The sequence below is a fragment of the Pipistrellus kuhlii genome, unplaced genomic scaffold (assembly GCF_014108245.1).
Source record: "Pipistrellus kuhlii isolate mPipKuh1 unplaced genomic scaffold, mPipKuh1.p scaffold_m20_p_31, whole genome shotgun sequence".
In the NCBI taxonomy this organism is placed as follows: Eukaryota; Metazoa; Chordata; class Mammalia; order Chiroptera; family Vespertilionidae; genus Pipistrellus; species Pipistrellus kuhlii.
The window spans coordinates 2,040,339-2,056,246 of record NW_023425531.1 but is presented as its reverse complement, the minus strand read 5'-3'; the positions used below and the strand labels follow the sequence as shown (position 1 = coordinate 2,056,246).

The following is a 15,908-nucleotide window of genomic DNA, read 5'->3' as shown; positions in this document are numbered from 1 at the left end:
GTCCTCCTCTAAAATATGGTTTTTAACAATACACGTGGGTGTGTCCTGTCCTCCCTCTCTGGCGAGTGCCCGTGAGAAGGAAACAATGATGCAGGCAGAGCTCTAAGCGCAGTGTCCGCCAGGCAGTTACCCGGCCACTGCATGGTAAGGGTCAGGGACATCACCAGGGGGGACTGGGGCTCAGAGTGCCCATTGGACGGCAGCTCCCTGAAATTCCGCCAGGGCGATGGGGGATTGGGGCCCACACTGAAGTCTTTGGCCCAGAGCCAGATCCAGGACCTGCTACCGTGACTTTCCATAACCAGGTGCTTCTGAAGTTCCGGAGGCTGTGAGGGAGGTGGTGCGGGCAGATGCCAGGAAGGAAAAGGACTCAGTGCGGCTTCCATCCCCCGGTTCATGCTCAGAGGTCAGCGGCCGATAGCCCCAAGGCCAAGTTCAGTCCACCACCTGCTTCTGTGCAGCCTGTGAGCTAAGAATATTTCTTCCATGGTTGGTAAAAAACAAGAGGAAAGTAATATTTCATGATACATGCAAATGACAGGAAGTTAGAAATTCAGTGTCATGGAAACGCAACCACGCCCCATATTTAATATGAGCTGTGGCCGCTTGGCTTTTGAACTGCTGTGGCAGCATGCAGCTGCCACCAAGACTATGTGACCACAGGCTAAGCCATCACTGCAGCCCTTCCCAGAAAGGTCTGCTCCAGCACATGGCTCCCACGCCCTGCTGCTGTCGAAAGACCGGGAGCTTGAAAGGTTGGTGCTCAGGTGATGCTCCAGACCAAGTAAGTCAGACTGTCCGTGATTTGGGGAACCCCTATCTCAGCCCCTTCTGTGTGCCTCCTGCCACACATGGGAGGGCTGTCCCATGCTCAGAAAGCTTGCCAGAGTTCAGGCACCTTTTCTGCCCAGGCTTGTGGGCAGCATCGCCGGCCGCCCCCAGGGGCCTCATTTCCCAGTGGCAGCAGCTGCTGGATCTGCCGTGGCTTCCTCCTTTCACATCACCTGCCTGGCCCCTGGAAGCATTTGAGTCTGAGAGTCCTGACTTGATGGTGAGGACGAGCCCAGCACTCTCAGACTTGAACACGCACACCTGTCCCCGCGGTCTAGGTTCCGATTCCGGAGAGCGAGCTGCTAGGCGGTGGCCTGGTGCCTGCAGTGCGGCTGTCAGCCTGGGGTCTGGAACTGGCATGTGGCCCGGAGTCCCGGGGCTGTGAAAACGCAGTTTCTGATTCCGGAGCTGGGAGGGACTGAGACGAGTCTTTCAGCAAGCCCCCGGAGCCACCACTGCAGCCAACGTGGAGAAGCACGGCTCCAGGCTAGGCAGCGTGTGCTTGACCCTCGGCCTCACCCCTGGAGGGGACCGGTAGACCCCACAGCCGGCCTTTATTCCCTCGGACCTCAGACGCCAGCTGTTGCTGAGGGAACCAGGTCTTCTTGGCTCCTCGGTGTCAACTGTCTGTCTGTCCAGTCCAAGCTCAGAGCCACGTTTACAAACACAGAGTCCTGTCTGGGGCGCAGAGCCCTGCCCGCTCTGACAGGTCCTGGTCCTCACGTTCTCCCAAGAGGCGTCCTCCGTGGAGGTCTCCCCTCAGACACCAGAGGGGACCTGCTCCAGCAGACCTGAGCCCAGACATGGGGTGTTGGCGGAGCCAGGCCTGCAGCCACAGCCAGGAGGGGGCGCCCTGAGGGAAGAGAGCGCAGTGCTGGGCTGCGGGAGCTCTGGGGCGGCCTCTTCCGGGGGTCGGGCTGGGCCCAGCACCATCTGCCACAACTGCCTAGAACAGGAATGACCTCGGTTTCCTGGAGTCCTTGAACCAGAGAGGGCTGGCAGGTGGATGTGGATGGGTGAACTGGAGTTGGTCAGAGATTGTGAATTATTTAATTCTCTTCCTGAGCCTTCAGAACTGGCTGCCTCACAGGCTCTTCCTTGGTTCAGAAGCCCCTGCCACTGTCCATGCCAGGCAGCCCCCGTGGCAGGACGGGTGGGCAGGCACACAGGGAGGCCTGGCAGGCTATGCAAGCCCTGGCTCTCCGCCCGCCATGGTGGCCTTGGGCGTGGCAGTGTCGGTGGCCGTGCAGGAACGACGAGGCAGGCGAGAGGTGCCAGGAAGTGCAGAGGCACTCCGGCTGCGCCCAGCAGGCTGCTGTCCTAGCAGCAAGAGCAGGTGCTAGGTACGATTCGATTCGTTAGTTGTGTGATCTGCTCTGCCACAGCCTCCCTCCCGTTCGCCTGCAGCCTGCAGACAGAACCCTACCTGTTTGGCAGCCCCTGTATTCACTCTGATATTCAACTCCTACTTAAGTGCCTACTGTGTACCGGCCATGGTTCTAGGCCAGTGCCATTCCATATAAATATAACACAAAGCCCAAGTCTGACCCACATAAGCAACTTTAAATTTTAAAAAAAGTGAAAAGAGCCCCGACTGGTTTGGCTCAGTGGATAGTGTCAGCCTGCTGACTAAAGGGTCCCAGGTTCAATTCCAGTCAAGGGTACACATCCGGGTTTGTGGGCTCAATCCCAGTATGGGGCATGCAGGAGGCAGCCAATCAATGATTCTGTCATCATTGATGTTTCTCTCTCTTTCTCTCTCTGAAATCAATTATAAATGTGTGTGTGTGTGTGTGTGTGTGTGTGTGTAAAAGAGAGAGAGAGAGGAGAGAGAGAAGAGAGAGAGAGAGAGAGAGAGAGAGAGAGAGAGAAAAATTAATTTTAATAATGTATTTTATGGAACACCTATATTCAAATATCATTACTTGAACATGTCATCAGTATTAAAAGTTATTGAGATGTTTTTAATCCTCACTTGAGGACTTTTTCCACTGATTTTTTAGGGAGAGAGGAAGGGAGGGAGAGGAGAGAAGAGAGAGACAAACCAGCCAGGTCTTTATGGTCGGCACATCCTTTTAAGTTTTTGATTGAGGTAAACAATTTACACAGCATAACAGAGCTCGCCACCCTAACCATTTCCATGCATAGTCCGGGTCTGACACACGCACAGCCTTGCCGCCGCCCTCTCCTGGACTCATCACATCGCCTGTCCTCTCCCGGCTTCTCTGAGCCTGACAGGACCCAGCTCAGCCCCAGCGGCGGGGCCAGCACTGGCGGGGCCACCTGTGAGGCGCAGCTCCTGTCTGACAGAGGAGTTCTGCTGCTGGGTGCTCTGCGTGCCCTGGGTGCTCTGGGTGCTCTGGGTGCTCTGGGTGCTCTGGGTGCCCTGGGTACTCTGGGTGCTCTGGGTGCCCTGGGGGCTCTGGGTGCCCTGGGGGCCCTGGGTGCCCTGGGTGCTCTGGGTGCTCTGGGTGCCCTGGGGGCTCTGGGGGCTCTGGGTGCTCTCGGTGCCCTGGGTTACCGGTGGGTGCCCTGGGTTGCTGCTGGGGTGCTATAGGGTGCTGCTAGGATGCTCTGATGTGCTGTAGGGTTGGGGTGCTGCTGGGATGAGAAGCCAGCACACACCATGGGGAGTGTGAAGTCTGGAGGAGGGGACAGACAGGAAACCAGAATAGACCAGATGGTCTCTCACAGAGTTGGTTCTCCAGTGAAAATAGATGAGGCCGTGGGCTGGGTGCTCAGGGGCCTGGGCCAGTGGGCCCCTCAGAGAGTGGCCTTGGCGCCGGGGTTTGAAAGTGCAGCAGCTCCATGAGGACCGACGGTGCCTGGCCTCAGTGCTGCCCAAGCAGCAGATCTGCTGAAGTTTAAGGCCAGCGGGGCTCAGTGGCTGAGCGTAGACCCATGAACCTGTGAGCCGTGGTGAGCTCCTGCTCAGGGTTTGATTCCCAGTCAGGCGCATGCCCTGGTTTCGGGCTCATCCCCAGTAGGGGGCGTGTAGGAGGCAGCCAATCAAATACTTTTCTCATCATTGATGTTTCTATCTCTCTCCCCGCTTTCCTCTTTGAAATCAATGAACACTTCTTTAAAAGATCTCTGGTTTAAAATGTATATGTAGACACCAAACCCGACTCAACCTGCGGAGTCAGAGCAGCTGCGTGCAAGGCCCAATGTGTGCGTGCATGCAAGTATCCGTGTGTGTGTGTGTGTGTGTGCGCGTGTGTGTGTGCATGTGTGTGCGTGTGTGTGTGTGTGTGTGCGTGTGTGTGTGTGTGTGATCCTGGGGCACAGCCTGGAGTTTGGCAGAGGCTGGGGATCAATGGTCCAGGGGCCACTGCTCCACATGGGACAAAAAATTTTGAACTCTCACTCTTTGTCTAAGGCAAATCCTATATAATAAAATCCCAGCAACCAAAATGGTGGGATGACCAGAGCAACCAGAGATCAGAATACCACAGCCCCTCGGCCTGGCTGGTCCCACCCCCCAGGGAGCAGTTAGGGGTGATTAGGCAGGCAAAGTGGTTAGGGGAAATCAGGCATGCAAACAAGTAGTTTGATTCAATCAGGCAGGCAGGCAGAGGCAGTTAGGGGTGATCAGGCAGGCAGTCAGAAGCAGTTAGGGGCGATCAAGCGGTTGGGGTGATGAGCCAGGCAGACGGAGGTGGTTAGAGGAGATTAGGCAGGCAAGCGAGTGGTTAAGGGTAATCAGGCAGGCAGGAGAATGGTTAGGGGTGATCAGGCAGTCAGGTAATTGGCTAGTGGCGATCAGACAGGTAGGTGAGCATTTAGGAGCCAGCAGTCCTAGATTGTGAGAGGGATGTCCGAAGGCCAGTTTAGATCCAATTTCACAGGGATCCCTGTGGGATCAGGTCTAAAACGGCAGTCAGACATCCCCTGAAAGGTCCTGGATTGCGAGAGGGTGCAGGCCAGGCTGAGGGGACCTCTCCCCCAAACCCCTGACCCCATGAGCCCCAGTGCATGAATTTTGTGCACCAGACCTCTAGTAGCAATAATAGGTTTAAGGTGGTAATGGGGAAGGACTTGCAAGGTGGGCAGTTAAATATGGAGTGTGTTTCTGTAGAAGGACATGGAGTCTGTTGGTCTGGAGGGGAGAACAAGACTCACCCCCGAGCAGAAATCATTCTGAGGGGTCTGGGCGCTTACTGACCGGCCTGGTCTCGCAATCTAGACGTGGGAGGGAGGTCCCCAGCCTCTGTACTCCTCACCCTGGCTCACCCTCATGCCTCTGGTTCCTGCTCTTATTACAGCTTTTATTAGTCAATCAGGCTGCAATGACAAAATACCCCTACTGGCGGCTTAACCAACAAAAACTTTCCTCACCGTTCTGGAGGCTGAGGCTTCTGTGGCTGCAGCTGCCGCCTCTGGCTGTTCCTCACGGTCTCTCCTGGAGAGGACACCCCTCCGGTGACTCTTTGGGTGTCCACATGTCCCCTTCTGTGAGCAGGCCAGTCAGGTCAAATCAGGGTAAGGTGACCAGATTTTAACATTGGTAAAGCGGGACACCATTGACCAGGAGGGGGGGGGGTCTTGATTAAAAATGTGGTCTATATGTTAATAGCATGAAAAGACATAATTCTGCTAATGCTAATTTCTTTTTAAATATATATATTTTAAATATATATATATATATATATATATATATATATATATATATTTTTTTTTTTTTTTCCATTGAGTTTTTACAGAGAGAAAGAGAGAGGGATAGAAAGCTAGAGACATCGATGAGAGAGAATCATCGATCAGCTGCCTCTTGCACACCCCCTACTGGGGATGTGCCCGCAACCAAGGTACATGCCCTTGACCAGAATCGAACCTGGGGACCTTTCAGTCCGCAGGCCAACGTTATATCCACTGAGCCAAACCGGTTTCAGCGCTAATTTCTTTTCTTGGTCCCCATAAGTTGTTTTCCGAAAACAATCCTGTATTTTGGAGGAGGATGCAGCAGTATTTAAATATCTTTCATGTTTCTATGTCTCCAAGTGCTTTAAAATATCATTCTTCCCACCGTGTGAAATAAAAAATTCACCATTACATTTCTCACATTTTACCATGTAATCACTTTTGGTTTTTTTAATAAAAGGAAATTCACTTCTTAGATCATCGTTGAATTTGCTTCCTCTTTTCTTACTCATTATGTTAAAAATCTAAAAAAAAAAAATAGTTTAAAATTATATAATAAATTATTATATACATATTGCTTAAAATCAGTAAGTAGATACATAATTACATGAACATATTTTAGTTTGTAAATTAAATTTATTTGTTATAAAGTAACTATATTTTAAAAATTATTTTAATTTAATTCTATATTTCTTTCTAAATAATAACAATATCAACTTGTATTATTTTTCCTCTGAATTTGCCCTAACATAAGTCATAAGTGTCACTTTCAAGACCGGCGCTAGACTTTTTGCTGCCACTATAAAATATACTCGTATAAATAATACGAGTACTGTCTGCTAAATTCAAGAAAATTATGTATTTATGCAATAAATAAATTACTTACCTAAATTGTCTGAATAGCTGATTTGTAATGACATCACTTGTTTAACTAGCTTACTAACACGCATACGATGTGTATCGTCTGACAGTTACAAAATGTTTTCGTCGTTGCCAATCTCCAAAAATGCCATTGTTCATTAAGTCCAAACAATGGTGGTCGAATTCCAACAACTGATCAACCATGCGAACTTTGATAAGCAGTTCTCGATAATCTGTTCTCAACAATTATTTGTTATTATTAAAGTTTAACATTATAAAATTAACAAAAATAATATAAAACTCATATCCTGGCTAAATAGCCACATGGCCACCGAAAACCATATATTCCCTTCTGGTTCTCCCGCTGTTCCCTAGTTCCCTAGCTTATTGTGCATTCTTTCCAAAAATTGGGACTTTTTTTAAAACGGCACCGGATGCGGGACAAATTGTTAAAAATCGGGATGACTGGTCACCTTAGATTAAGGCCACCCTGTTGGCCCGTTTAACTTTAGCATCTCTTTAAAGACCCAAAGTCAGTCAGTTCTGAGGTCCTGGGGGCTATGGCTTCAACATATGAATTGGGGACACAATTGAGCTCCAAGAGGCAGGTGGAGGGAAGGAGAGCAGGTGCCCGCACCCCTACACACAGAGCAGCGATATTTGGAATGTTTGTGCAAAAGGCCTTCCACCAGGAAAGGTTTCCGAACAGAATCAACCCTGGAAACCACACCTAGGCTAGCAGTGAATGTCAGCCCTGCCCCACCCAGCCCTGAAGGCCAGGCGTGCTTACTGAACACCTACTGTGTGCGAGTTCCAAACTCCGAATTGGGAAACCCAGGGGCCTCCCCACCCAGTGGCACGGATTAGGCAGGGGTGTAAATAGCCACGGTCTGCGACAGAGGGAAGTGAAATAGGAGTTGGTCCACAGGGCGAAGGCGAGGGCCGGGGGAGGAGGAGGAGGACAGGGTGCCTTCCATTCGGGAGTTGGGGGAGGGGGCTGGAAATGAAGTCGGCACTGCTTTCCCCTGACTGGACCGATGGGAAGCCAGGGCCCAGAGAGGGTCAGTGGGTTCCACAGCTGCGCAGCCAGTGAGGTCTGGCTTTAAGCCCACGCTCTAAGCACTGCCCTGTTTTAAAGAGGAACGAGGGGCCACACTTGAAAGCCAGCTGAGGCTCGTCCTTTATTCCGCAGACACAGAAGAGTGACCGGGCCAGCGGGCTCGAAGCTTTCCTTTCTGAGCCGGGACCGCCCTGCCAGCACCGTCCCTCCCTCCCTCCCGAGGCCTCCTCGAAGGTGAGTGTGCGGGCCGGTGGCGGGGGGGGGGGGGGGGGCTCGGAGGGGGGCAGGAGGGGGGAGGGAGGCGAGCATTTACAGATGAGCCCTTGTGATGGTCTGGCTGAAGCTCACATTGTGAATAATAGGAATAATAGTAGAATACCTCGTGATTCCTGGTGGCAAATGCAAATCAATGGACCTGTTGCGTGAGCCTCAAAATTTTACCAGGGTGGCCTGATTTTTCTGACTCTTTCTTCCCGGTGGGTAACCATCTGCATCCTCCGCCCCCACTCCCCGCCCATGGCCTGTTCCGAGGCCTGGCACACACTTTCCCCTTCAAGTCGCCTCCAGCCTTCCCAGGGAGGGAGGGAGGGAGGGAGGGAGGGAGAAACCGGCCACATTCCTCCCCACCAGCTGTCAACACACCACCCACCCGGGCAAGTGGCCGCCTGCACGCTGGGGAGGGGCGGGCCGTGGGCTGGTGTGCTCGCCGTTGGGATGCGATGGCATGGCGCCTGGCATCGGGCTGGGGGCGGGCTGCCCCCCACGTGAACGTAATTGTCCATTAGAAGCCCGGAGCAGCCCCGTTCGTCCGGCAACAAGGAAGCGAACACGGCTTCCAGGCTGTCAACAGGGTGTGCAGGTGGGAGCCCGGGCTGCCGCACCCCGGGAAGCTGCCTCCCTGGGGAGCCTGTGAAGCTGGGGAGGCCATGTTCCCCAGCTGGCCTGGACCCCCTCTGCGAGGCTTTAACGAGCTTTTGGAAAACTTGCAAATGCTAGAACACAGCTGGAGAGTCCTCTAACCTGAACTTCTCCGAGAGCCCCTGTGGACACTTGATCCCAACCCTCCGGCACTGCCCGCCCTTCCCCTAAAGTCGCAGCTAAAGGCTAAGACCCCTACACTCATTTCTAATTGAATTAATTGGGGTGACATTGGTTAATCAATTATATCGGCTTTGGGTGCCTAACCACCATCGTCCCTGACAATCCATTTTCCCATAAAGCTATAGTCTCACTTTTTTCCGGATTGATATAAAAAACAACCTTCTCCTTCATTACTTTTTAACCATACAAGCAATATCTGAGCCTTGTAGAAAATTGCAAACCATAGGTAAACAGCCATAGGCCCTTCCCCACCGAGACCACCGTGTAACCATCTGCGTGGCCCGTGCAGGCGGTTCTTCCTCTGCACATAGCCGGTTTTTTAAACAGAAACGGGTAAGCACCCTTCTCAGGCCCTGGGGTCACATGTGCCCTGGCAGCCTGCTGCCCCGCCCCCAGGAGTCCAGCAGGGAAGGCCGCGGCGAGGGTGTCGCCCGCACAAGGTGTGGTCGCCTTTCCAGCCGTGTATGGCCCGGCCGCCGTCGAACAGGAAGTGACAGACCCGGAGCACCTGGCCTGCAGGACGGGCCTCCGAGGCGCAGCCCGTTGGCCAGCGGCCAGGTGGGCGCTGCTTCCCCTTTAAAGGGCCATTCCCACGTCGGGTTTTTCCGGCAGCCACGCCTGATGTCCTGGAGTTCAGGGGCTGTGGGCCGGTGCAGGCCGTGTGTCAGTGCCTCCTGGGACGGCGCTGATGTAATCTCAGGCTGGTGGTAGAGGAACCGACAGAACGGGTTTTGTAAGAACACAGCCTGGCACGGCGCGGGGGACGGGGGGCCACACAGCAGCTGCCCTGGAGCCGCGGTGGAAGGTGGTCCTAAGCCGGGCGTGCGGAGCCGGGAGGGCCTCGCGAACGTCTCCGGAGCCGCGTGGCACGCGGAGGTGGCTGGATGGAGCGCTGGCAGCCGCCTCTCACCTTGCGGTGATTGTGCTGCGTTAGAAAACATGCATAATTGTAACCTCGAACCTGCCATTCCGTGGACACTGCTGCTTCGGACAAAGCTCACGCAGGTCTTTAAGTAAAAATAAGAGTGAGTCACCACGAAGGATGGCATTGAGTCAGGGAGGGTAATTGGTACCCAGCTGCAGCCCAGATCACGAAGGCAGCGCCCACGGTGCGTCCCTGGGCGCCGAGAGTTAGCCCTGGCCCCGCCTGCCCTCCAGCCGGAGGCCCTCGGCGGCAGCTCCCAGGGTTCCCTCCCGGCGGGAGCTGGTCAGGGGCCCGGAGGAGCTGGGAACAGCAGCCCGCGCAGGTGCACGATCTGAGCTCCAGGCCGGCGCTCTGGCAACCGTGTGGCAAACACCTCTGAACCGAGGGCCTCGGATCAGCACCTGCACCATAACTTGAGCGTTAATTTTTAAAAATATATATTTTATTGATTTTTTTACAGAGAGGAAGAGAGAGGGATAGAGAGTTAGAAACATCGATGATAGAGAGTCATCAATTAGCCACCTCCTGCACACCCCCCACTGGGGATGTGCCCGCAACCAAGGTACATGCCCCTGACCGGAATCGAACCTGGGACCCTTCAGTCCTCAGGGTGACGCTCTATCCACTGAGCCAAACCGGTTTCGGCGAGCGTTAATTTTAGAAGTGAGACTTTTTTAATTGATGTTTTTAGAGAGAGGGGGAGGGGAGAGAGAGACACCAATGTGAAAGAGAAACAGCCATCGGCTGCCCTGGACACCCCTAAGGGGTGGAGCCTGCCACCGGGCGTGAGGCCTTGGCTCCAGCCGGGGCCCAGTCCCCCGAGAGTGCTGACCGAGCCGTCCCTCCCAGGCCTGCTTTTCACAGTGCCCGAGGGGCGAAGGTGTGGGATGCGCTGAGATCCCAGCCGAGCCTACGGGGGGAGGAGGTGGACGGCGGTGTCACCCTGGAGAGCAGGCCAGGTTCCCACGGCCCGGTGCCTGCTCCTACTCCCTGCAGGGCTTGGCCAGTGCTGCCCCAGCAGCAGCTCTGAGCACCTGCTGGCATCATCCCTCATCTTCCATCGGGACCAGGCCGAGGGCACTGACAAGAGGGAGCCTGGCAGGTCGAGTGGAGATGGGGGCAGCCCGCCCACTCACTGCCCCTGCGGCTCCTGTTGTGTCATACGGTTCTGCTCTGCTTGTCCAGCTGGCCGCACTCAGGGCCTGCGCTCCCTCCTCCCCCTCATCCCAAGTCCAAAGCTCAGCTCTTGGGGAAGATGGCTTCATTTGGCTTCATTTGGCCTGGGGGAAGGGAGGGTGAGGGCACGGAGGACCAGATGCCAGGCTTTAAAGAGGGAAGCAGGAGGAGAGCATGGCCCTGCCCGCCCCCTCCTCTCCCAGGAGCTCAGCATCGGCGGGAGGAAGGGCTGTCTGGGCAGCGCTCAGGGCGTGGGGTGAGCTCTGTGAGGAGGACCACAGTGGGGGCTCCGCGCTGTGCTCTACCGGCCCTGCACCTGGCAGACGCCGGGGCCGGGGCACCTGGGGGAGAGGGGGACTCCATCTGCAGGCCCCTCGCCGGCCCCTCTGCTGGGACAGAGAGGGAAGCGCTGTCTCGGAGGCCAGCGCCCACGGGCCGTCCACTGCCCGGAGCCGGGAGCCGAGGGAGAGCCGTTCACAGGAGGGGCTGGGGAAGCCAGTTCCGGCCGCGGGGTCGTGGGGACACTGGAGACACAGGGACGGTGGGGTTTCCAGCCAGGGAAGGACCAGTCCCACAGGGGCCGAGCCTGGGGCCACGTCTCCGGCCGGCCATGCCCCGTGAGTGCCAGTCCTCACAGCCCGGTGGGAGGGCCACAGGACGACCCAGCTCCTGGCATAAGTGATGACGTCCCGCTGCTGTGCCCAGGCCGCGCAGGCCCTGTGCCGGCGCGTCCCACCGTCTCTCCCCGAAGCCGCTTCGCCTCGGGCCCGCTGACTCTTCTCCCAGGGCACAGCTGAGACCCACAGGCCAGCTGTGTGTCGTGGCTGGAGCCCTGCCTGAGGAAACGGCAGAGCCGGGCCCTCATGGCCTGGCCCCAGCCCCACCGTCACCCCGCGTGCCCAGCGAGGACGTGAGTCATTCCGGTCCTCCACGGGAGGGGGCTGTCAGGGGCCGGGGTGCGCCCACCTGCGCGGTACGTGGGACCTCACGTGAGGTCTCCCCGCCCCGGAGGCTGAGAGAAGAGTGAGGCGGCGCCCACACCACCCGGGCGCCGCCCCAGCATGCGGGGGAGGGACCCTAAGGGCACCCCTGAGGCCCCACCTGGACACCACAGAGACGGAGCGAGGGGCCCGCCCGGACCCTGCCACGGGCTGGCCGTGAATTCCCAGCCCTCTGGGCGGGAACGACTGTGCGGCCCTCCCGCGCCCACCTCGAGCCAGCAGACAGGAGCACATCAAGCGACAGGAGCTGGCTGATGGCAGTGGGGTGGCCCCTCCAGCTCTCTGGCCCCGCCCACCCGGCCTGGTCACCCCAAGGCCACAGTGTTACCACCCGCTTGCCTAAAGCACGTTCGGAACTGCTCGCCACCCCCAGCGGGCCCCAAGCGCAGCTGCTCTTCCCCCCTTTGCCCCCACAGCCCTCGCGGTGGTCTGCACCCGCCCCCCCAGCAGCCTCTCCAGCTGGGCAGCGAGGGGCTTCCCGTGGGAGGTTTAGGACGCTGCAATCGCCATGGGCGCTGCGCTCCCATGCCAGCTCCCGCGCAGCATGGGCAAAAGGGGGGCATGCAGGGTCCTGGCCAGCTCGGTCCAAATGCCACAGGCGGCCACTGCTCTCCCGCGCCTGCGCCGGGCCGCCCATCGGCACGGGGACACCCATCGGCCCGGAGCCGTGCTGGCCGGCAGGGTCACACCTGACTGTGTCTGATGGAAGCTTGGCGCCCACAACAGTGCTGAGCACACAGTCAGCGCCTAACAGTGACTGACTGAGTAGATGAACAGATTACACCTGGTTTGTATGAGCCAATGTTACTCCAACAAATCTGATGTTTTAAAACATTGACATGGTCCAAAATACAAACGGTCCGTAAGGAGTAACTCACTTTCAAGTCTCCTTCCTGCTTGTCCCGCAGCCGCTCCTGTGACCACTGTCTGGTGCCCCCCGCCCCCCAGAGGTAAATGCGTGCCGGCAGTACATGCTGATCTGCCCAGTCTGTTCTTCCCGTGACCACACCCAGGCAGCTGCCTCCTCTCTCAGCTCTAAGGAGGCCCTCCCTCCGGGCCACGGGCACTGCTTCGTATTCGGAGTGTTACTTGGGACAAGGCTGAATTTTTTTAAGCAGAACAGTGAGCAGAGGTGATGATTTCTGTTAGGTAAATAATGATACAGTGCTATAGGGATTCAGCAATAACCGTGAAGGCGGCATGCCAGTCACTGATGGTCGGAAACGTTGCGGGGGTCTTCAAACTACGGCCCGCGGGCCACATGCGGCCCGCAGAGGAGTCTGATCCGGCCCGCCAGGTTTTTTGGGCAGTGAGCGCAGCCGAGGTGTTACAGTAGGAATTAGTAGTTCATATAGTCCGGCCCTCCAGCTCTCTGAGGGACCGTGATCTGGCCCCCACTTTAAAAAGTTTGAGGACGCCTGTTTGTTAGCAGGTGCTGGGAGGGAATAATGTAAGCTTACAGAGCTGACGGGCAAACCCATCTTAAAGGCTTCTCTCTGTTTACTGCGAGTCCGCCGGCACAGGGGGTCTGGTCCCCGCTCCCCGCTCCCCGCTGAGGGCCAGGGAGCTCAGTGTCGGCTTAGCGGGCCACGGGTGTCTCTGTCATGCCACTGTCCTCCCTTACACCCCTTTGCAGAGGGGATAAAAGGAGATGGAAAAAATAAAAGAAACTAATTTTGGAAAAGAAGAGAAAAATAAGTCCATAAAAGCCATTCATGGCCAAAGGGCTGCACCAAAGCAGGCCTCGCTGCATGTGAGCGGGACGCTGCAGGCCGCGCAGTAAGGGAAGCCGTGTACTGAGCGTAATAGCTGCTCGTGCCCCAGATACAGGAAGCACCCTGCGTGGGCCCGTTTACTGATGACGTTTACTTATCGGTAACACTCGTGTCTTCCTTTCTCAGCATTATTTTGAGCTCACAGAGGTTTTATGCATGTTCATGGCCCTAACTGGTTTGGCTCAGTGGATAGAGCCAAAATTCAATATATTTTATTGAATTTTACAGAGAGGAAGGAAGAGGGATAGAGACTTAGGAACATCGATGAGAGAAAAACATCGATCAGCCGCCTCCTGCACACCTCGTACTGGGGATGTGCCCGCAAACAAGATACATGCCCTTGACTGGAATCGAACCTGGGACCCGGCAGTCCACGGCCGACACTCTATCCACTGAGCCAAACCGGTTAGGGCTGTGAACAACTTTTTAATCACCAGAGTCACTTCCACTTTCCAGCAAACCTTCAATTAACTATAAAAATCTTGCTACCCACACACTTATTCCCTGATAACCTTGGATAATTGAGGTTTTGGTACAACAGTAAGTACAAGGGATTTTAATGAAAGCATCTAACCTATGATTGACAAGGGTCGCTAGGTCAAATGTCACAGGGGACAGAAAACGAGCAGAGTGGGCTGTGTGTGAAAAGACGGGAGTGGGAGATGGGGACGGTGAGCAGTGCTGCACAGCCGAGCAGAATATCACCACAGGGGACAGTCCTCAGGTCGTTCTGATTTTTCAAAAGAGAAAGAAAATCTAGATTTTTTTTTTAATGTGAAATCTTAACTTCAAAATGGCAATGGATTTAAGTATTTAGTCAAACTCTTATTCAGATATCATTTATATACAATAAAATACCTCCATTTTAGGTATAGAATTTGATGGAATTTTACAAATATATGCACCCAATTAAACGTCTCACTCAGTATGTAGAATATTTTCATCCCCTCCAAAGCCTCCTTATGTATCTCTCTAGTCAGCCCGCTGCTCACAGGCCCAGGGCCTCACTGGCCTCTCCGGTACCTGAACATGAGAATGTCTCTTCCGGGGCTTCGTAGAAATGGAGTCATACAGCAGGAATCTTTGTGCCCGGCTTCGGTTACTCAGCAGTGATTTGTTAATGCCATCCACAGGGTGTATGTTCCAATATTCGGTTCCTTTTCATTGCTAGAGTTTTCCATGGTCTGGATATGCCCCAGTTTGTTTATTTATTCACTCATTGGTCGACATTTGGCTTGTTTTTAGTTTGGGATTATTCATGAATAAGGCTGCTATAAATGTTGAGCATATTTTTAGTTCTCTGGGGTAAATAAAAGTAGAATTGCTAGGTCACACCTTTATGAGAAACCGCCAAGCTGTTTTCCAAAGTGACTACCATTTTGCGCTCCGACCAGTCCCGTCGGAGAGTTCCGATGGCTGCCCGCACTCGCCGGCCCTGGCCCTCACGCCTGGGCTGGGAGGCAGCCTCTCGGCGAGCTCTGGGTTTGCATTCCCCGGTGAGTAATGAGTGAAGCATCTTTCCACGTGCTCAAGGCCATTCGCACACCCTCTTCTGCCTGTCTTTCCAAACCTGTTGCCCATTTTGGTTGTGCCTCTTGCTTTCTCATTGAGTTCTCAGGACTCTTTATGTATTCTTCACACAGACTCTTTTCCAGACATGTTATTACAAATATTTTCTCTCAGTGGCTTCTTCTTTCATGCTTTAACAGTGTCTTTTGAAGGTAAGATTTTACTTTAACTAGGCACACCTTACAGGTTCTTTCCTTTTCTAATCCATGGTTCAGTGACTGGCCTTAAACAGCGCTTTTCCCCGTCTTCCTCCTGTGTGGCCCACAACACAAGCTCTTGTGTTTCAGTCTCTGATCTATTTTAAGTTAATGTTTGTCTATAGTAGGGGTGTCGAACTCAATCAGAGAAGGGGCCAAAATCTAAAATCCAGCCTAAATCGCGGGCCGAATAGTTTACTGAACAGTCATAAACTGTCATTGTGATGGAAACGCAGCGGAGTGCAGTGATGACAGCGCGGTGCGGGCCACATTGCAAGGCCTGGCAGGACGGATTTGGCCCGAGGGCCTTGTGTTTGACACATGTGGTCTATAGTGTGGGGTGGGGGTTGAAATTCACCTTTTCCTCTTCAGACATCCATTTGTTTCAGCATCTGGTCGAAAAGACTATCCTTCCTCCGTTAAAGTACCTTGGCACCTGGTTCTGGACCCTATTCCCATTCTGTTGGTCAATAGGTCTGCCATGGCACCAATATCACCCTGTTCTGATTGTTACACCTGATAGTGAGTCTTGATCCAGATGCTATATGTCTTTCAACTTTGTTCTTCTTTTCCAATGTGGTTTTTTTTCTATTTTAGTTATTTTGCTTTTCCATATGAATTTTAGAAACAGCTTATTGATGTCTGCTAAAAGTCTGCTGGGATTTTGATTAAGACACAATTATCTCTAGAGATTAATTTGGGGTTAACTGACATGTTAACAATATTGAGTCTGCTGACCCATGAACGTGATGTATCTTGCCATTTACTTAGGTT

General features: G+C 54.3%; 1 protein-coding gene across 2 annotated transcripts in view; it reads left to right on the top strand.

Moving 5' to 3' along the window:
* The window catches only part of SCNN1B (sodium channel epithelial 1 subunit beta), a 45,563-nt gene that overhangs the window by 3,829 nt on the left and 25,826 nt on the right, over positions 1-15,908 (top strand). The window contains exon 1 of one of the 2 annotated variants that reach the window (XM_036460122.2): positions 7,525-7,624. The exons of the other annotated variant lie outside the window; for it this stretch is intronic. The gene's annotated coding sequence lies outside the window, so the exon portion shown is untranslated. Of the gene's footprint in view, positions 1-7,524; positions 7,625-15,908 lie in introns of those variants that run through there. 2 annotated transcript variants of the gene reach the window in all.